Source organism: Desmodus rotundus, chromosome 1 (assembly GCF_022682495.2).
Source record: "Desmodus rotundus isolate HL8 chromosome 1, HLdesRot8A.1, whole genome shotgun sequence".
NCBI classification, from domain to species: domain Eukaryota; kingdom Metazoa; phylum Chordata; class Mammalia; order Chiroptera; family Phyllostomidae; genus Desmodus; species Desmodus rotundus.
In genome coordinates, this window is record NC_071387.1 from 2045996 (window position 1) to 2051706 (window position 5711).

Below are 5711 nucleotides of genomic sequence, written 5' to 3' on the forward strand. Positions count from 1 at the left end.
CTCACAAAGGGCAGTCAGAGGCCTCGCAGCTGCAGGAGGGAAGCGAAGCAGCATGGAGGTGGGCGCCAGGCTGGCTGTAACTCACGGGCCACTAAATTAATCACCAGGGCAGACGCGCGGGAACTGAGGCTGTCGGCTGGAAACCGGCTCCAGCTTCTACAGTTAGCAGGTTTGTTAAAATATCGAACCTATTCTGAAGACAATGAAAGAAGCCAGACAAGATGCTCTTCCTCCTGCCCAGGGGGCATGTCAGGGAAGGGCAGGTGCAAACTGCCAGCTCTGGAGGCCCAGGATTAAGGGGGCGGAAGTCCGGAGGGGCAGTCTCCAACTGCCGGGCGGCTGCAAAACCCAGTGAAATACGATGCTCCGTGACCCGGGCACCTGCCGCGTGAGCACACGTGTCCTTACAGGGCTGTGCGGGCGTCTCTCAGCTTCCCCGCAGAAAGCCAAGTGCGCCCCAACGGAGAGCAGCATTCACCGTCCCAAGGAGGGGGCTTTCTGCGCAGCGGCCCAGCTGCATCATCCAGGGCGAGCGGGGCTCTCTTCCCATTGCTGAGCTGGGTGGTGGGACTGCGGAGAGAGACGCGGAAGGCCGGCTGGCTGAGGAGCTCCTGCAGCAGCAGGGCCTGGAGGGCTGCCTCCCACCCCACCCAGGACCCTGATATGTGCCCCGGTGGCTGGTGAGGGAGCTGGGAGAGTAGGAATCACCCCTGAGAGACAGTTAGCATGGTTGGGGGGTTGGGGGTGCTAGCTCCTTAAATCCACCTTCCAGCACAGTCTATTGACCAGATCGAGAGGCTGGTTGTCGGGCTGCTCGGCTGTGGCATGGATGAGTCACCGCCCAGGCTTCCAAAGGAACAGTCTGGAATGAATCGGCCTCCCTGAAAGGCTCAACTTGCCTGCTTGCTTCTAGGAACGCTGGCGGAGGGTGGAGCCCAGTCAGGGCCCAGGCCTGGGTTTTGGGCCTGGTCCCCAGGTCCCCAGACGGGGCACGTGCGAGGGGCAACTGGTCGATGTTTCTCTCTCCCCTTCTCCCTCCTTTCCCCTCTAAGTAAATAAAATCTCTTTAGAAAAAGTGCCCCTAATGTGAATGGGGCTCGAGGTGACTGTGGCCTGTCTGTCAGGCAGGTCCCTCAGTTGGAACAGACGCCCCTCTCTGGTGGGGACCCTGACAACGGGAAGGCTGTGCGGGGTCGTGGGCAGGGAGTAGAGGGGCATCTCGTACCTTCTGCTCAATTTTGCTGTGAATGAAAACGCTAAAAAAAATGAGGTCTACTTTTTGGGTTTATTTTTTATTTATTACTTTTTAAAGATTTATTTATTTATTTTTAGACGGGGGGGAGGGAGGGAGAAAGAGAGGGAGAGAAACATCAGTGTGTGGTTGCCTCTCACACACCCCCTACTGGGGACCTGGCCCGCAACCCAGGCATGTGCCCTGACGGGTCAAACCGGTGACCCTTTGGTTCTCAGGATGGCACTCAATCCACTGAGCCACACCAGCCAGGGTTTGAGGTCTACTTTTTTTTTTAAGTGGGAAAAATTTCCAGGAAAGCAAACATTAAAACAAACAAACAAACAAAGTGGCCATAAACCAATAGGGAAGCTCTAGATGGAGGGGTCTATGGGAGCTCTGCTATCTGGTCGATCTCTGTAACTGCTCTAAAAAAATCTGTTCGTTAAAAGGAAACAAAGAGGCGGCTCAGGGCCCCTACGGCCCCAAGCAGACTGTGAGCAGTCGGAGCAGGTCTGACAGGCGTCCTGGGAAAACGGCAAGTTCCGATCACCCCTCCCGGGCTCTGACTCATTTCTGCACTGGCTTCGAAAGTGGGTGGGGCCCAGGCCCCAGAGGAGGAGCCGCGTTGCCTGAAAAGGGCACTGGCACCATGGAGAAGTGCCCCAATGAGCACGCGGGGATGTGTTCTGTTAGTTTGAGCGCTGCGCCCTGCGCGCGTTCCTCAGGAGCGTCATTGCATCACTAACACAGCTAAGTGTGTTCCGGCTCCCACGTGGACGCAGCTGCGCAATATCCCAGCGTGAGAACGCAGGGCCGCAGTACCTCTTCTCTTCTCGGCGAACGAGAACAGCGGAGCGAGGAGCAATCGGTCTACTCCAGCCCGGCAGTTGGGATGGGCAGAGGGGAAGGGGGCCTCGGGTTCCAAGCTGGTGCGTGTGTGCGTGTGTTGTGCGTGCGTGCGTGTGCATGCACGTGTGCCCACACTCTGAGTGAGGCCTGGGGCATGGGCCAGGCTGCCTTTGATCAGAGCGGCTGCTGGGAGCGTTCGTCAAATTAGAAGGCACTCAGCCTTTGGAACCTGACAGCTTCGACAGAAAAAGTGGGCCAGGGGGTTTCCCTGCGTCTGTCCTGCACTTACCAAATGGGAAACCACGTTGGAGCCACGCCCCAGCACATGTGAGCCCGCGCAGCATCGGTGATGAAGTATCCGTGTCAGCAGTAACCAGCTCTGCCTCGTGCACGCTGCTCGTGGGTGGTGTGGGGACTGCCCCTTCCCACCCGCCTGGGCCACGCGCTCCAGAAGACATTAGTCCGTCCTGGGGCGCTGGCACTAGTAGCCATAGCAACGGCAGGATGGCCCAGCCCTTAGTGAGCTTACTAAAGGCTCTGGGCCTGGTCCTTCCTTCCAGCGGGGGCCAGCTGCCTATCACCCCCAGTGGTGGGACCCTGCTCTAAAGGTGGAGGCTCTATCACTTGTCCGTGGTCACACCCTGAGGGTGGGAGCAGAGCCCAGTTCTGACTCAGAAACTGCTGAGGGCTGGGGCAGACCAGGGCGAGACAGGGTGGGCACCTGGGTGCAAAGGGCGAGGGCCAATGCTGAGCAAGGGAGCCTGCTGCTGCCCTGCCCACTCTGGTCAGGCCCCGCCCCCTAACGTGGCCAGGAGAGGGCCTGCCCAGCATGGGGTGATGGTCTCTGAGTCCCCCACCCACTCTCTGGTCCTGTCCTGCCCCTACCTCCTCCTCAGCTCCCCGCCAAAGCACATCCTATAACTAACTGACCATCCAGGCCCATCCCCATGGCTCTCGAAGAAAGCCTGCCCAGCCCAGCATGTAAGGCCCAGCTCAGTGAACTTCTAGAAACATCCCCCAACCCTGTTATCCCACAGCACCTTCGAGGGCAGGGCTGGGAGCTCCTGGGCAGAGGTGAGGTCTCCCTACCAGACCCCTGGCCTAATCCGGGGCCCACATGTTAAAGGCAGCGGGACAGCAGAGCAGGCGGGTCCTGCCCACTGTCCATCATGGCCCCGCACCCCTGTGGGCACCTGAGCCCTCTGGCCCCACCACAGCTCAGGAGGGTCCATCTGCGGGCAGGGCCACTGGGAGCCTGAGGCCCTGGGGCAGCAGCCAGGTGCGGGACTCCTCTCAGCCCCTGGGGAATAGGAGCGGACCAGCTCTGAGTGCGGCAGAGGCCTCCGCCTGCCCTGGACCCCACTCCAAACGCCATCCACTCCCTGGCCTACCCCCATTCCCTCCCCGGCCTGTGCCGTGGCCACCGCCCTGGCCCCTACAGCACCAGGCCTGCTCAGGTGCCACTGGAGTCCAGGTGGAGCGGAGCCATCCCTTGTCCCTTCCGGTCCCTCCTGGTGTCTCTCCTCCCACCCAGCCATCTTCTTCCCAGACGCCCTCAGCCCCCCTCCACCACCTGAAAGGGGCCTCCCAAGGACGGCTCTTCAGCAGGCGCCTTGCTGAAGCTGTCGAGTGGGTCTGGGGGAGCATGGCTCCCCCATGTCAGCCACAACTCTGGTGATACCAGGGGCACAGCAGGCAGGGGGATGTGCCCTGGGGCTGGGTTGTATGTGAGGTCACATGTGTGCCAGCTCAAGGCTCTCGTGTCAGAGCAGAGAGTCCCACATGGACTCCCCCCCGCCCCCCGCCACTGCCGTCTTCAGCCCCGTCCCCGCCCCCTCCCCTGCCGTCTCGCCCTGGCTCCCACCACCCTCAGTCGCCCTGATTCATTCTCCTGCCTTCGCTGTGGCATATTAATGTTAGGTCAAAAAGTACTCCATCAGTTATTCTGAAGGCCTTATTTCATTTTTATTCAGGAACGTGTAATCCTGAGAAAAAATAATCACATACGAGATCGACCCTGAAGCTCTGACCTGAATTCGCAGAACCGTGAAATCTCAGAACGGAAGGGGACGTCTGAGCTGGCCCTGTCCTGTCATAGGTGGGGAAACTGAGGCCCCGAAGGAAGGAAGGGCCGCGGCCTGCCCAGCATGTCAGGGGGTCTGAGCCAGAGTGGGAACCACCGTCTTCTCCCGACCCCCATCCCAGAACCCTCAAGTCCCAGGTGGGACGGGAGGGGTTCACCTTGGTTACCTCCTAAGAGAGCAAGTTCCCTGGCCCGGAGGTGATTCAGAGGACCAGACAGCTGCCACGCAGAGATGCGGGAACGGCCACCGCACCGCTGCCGACGGGGCAGTCCCGGAACCAGGCCCGGCAGTGCCCTCAGCAACATGGTTCTTTCCACACTGCAGGTGGGGAAACGGAGGTGCGGAGCTTTCCAGAAACTTGCCGAGTCTCCTGTTGGGGTTTGCACCCACGTTCCCTGGTGTCCACACCTCTGTCGGCCCCACCCCTCTCTCTGGCTGTCCCTTCTTGGGAACCACAGACCCCTTTCTGAAGCTGTTGGAACCGGTCCCTGGCCCCAGAGACATACACAGTCGGCCTGATTCCAGGCCCTTTGTTCTTGGGCCCCCAGAGCCCCATTGACAGACCAGGGTGGAGGGCACACAGACGGAGGCATGGGGTGTGACCGCAGCCTGTGGGGGGCGGGGGTAGGGCCACCAGGAAGACTGCCTGACACCGTGTTACCCTGCCTTTCAGGTAAACTACTGATGCTTCCGTTAGCGTGAGCCTGTCCCCAGATCGCGTGGGACGTGCTTGCGCTGAAAGGCTGGCTGCTGCTGTGGCTCTGGAACCCAGACCTCCCGGGTGCCGGGCGGGAAGGGAGAGTGCGTGGGGTAGGGGGCGGGAGGGGGGTGCATGGTAACATTTTAACATTTTAACGTTATTCAAACACCAAGCCTAGTTTTTCTGGTGACCTTTATCACCCAAGATAAAAAACACCAAAAAAACTGGACACATTTAAATCTACACACAGCCCTGGCTGGTGTGGCTCCGTGGACTGAGTGCTGGCCTGTGAACCGAAAGGTCGCCGGTTCGATTCCCAGTCAGGGCACATGCCTGGGTTGCAGGCCAGGTCCCCAGTGGGGGCGTGTGAGAGGCAGCTGACTGATGTATCTCTCACACACTGATGTTTCTCTCCCTCTCTCCTCCTTCCCTTCCCCTCCCTCTAAAAATAAATAAATAAAATATTTTAAAAAACATGAATCTACACATAAATGACAAGTAAGAAAATGCTGGAACATGCAGATTGCCTTTCCAGCTGCCTACACGCCTCCCCAAACACCCTGGGTTCCGGGGGCCCCCTGTGTACTCGGAGCAGCCTGCGCTCGGCGGACCCCAGGGTTTTGCAGAAGCCGGGCCTCAGTTCCAGGCGCAGGAGGCACCGTGCCCTGCTGTCGGCCACCCTCAGAAACTCCCCCGTTCCTGGAGTAGCCGGGCGACGCCCTGGTCCACCTGTCAGCGCCTGAAAACAGACTCGGATGTGCTGGGCAGACACAGCAGACTTCCAGCTCTCAACCCTTCGTGTAGCCCGCAGCCACCCCGCCCTCCCCAGACCCTGGTCAGCCCA

General features: G+C 59.8%; 1 long non-coding RNA gene across 1 annotated transcript; it reads left to right on the forward strand.

The window, feature by feature from the left end:
* Positions 1 to 4997, forward strand: LOC123479919 (uncharacterized). The gene is made up of 3 exons (XR_006655736.3): positions 1 to 169; positions 4057 to 4505; positions 4841 to 4997. It is a non-coding gene; the product is annotated as an uncharacterized lncRNA (long non-coding RNA).
* The last annotated feature ends 714 nt before the right edge of the window (positions 4998 to 5711 follow it).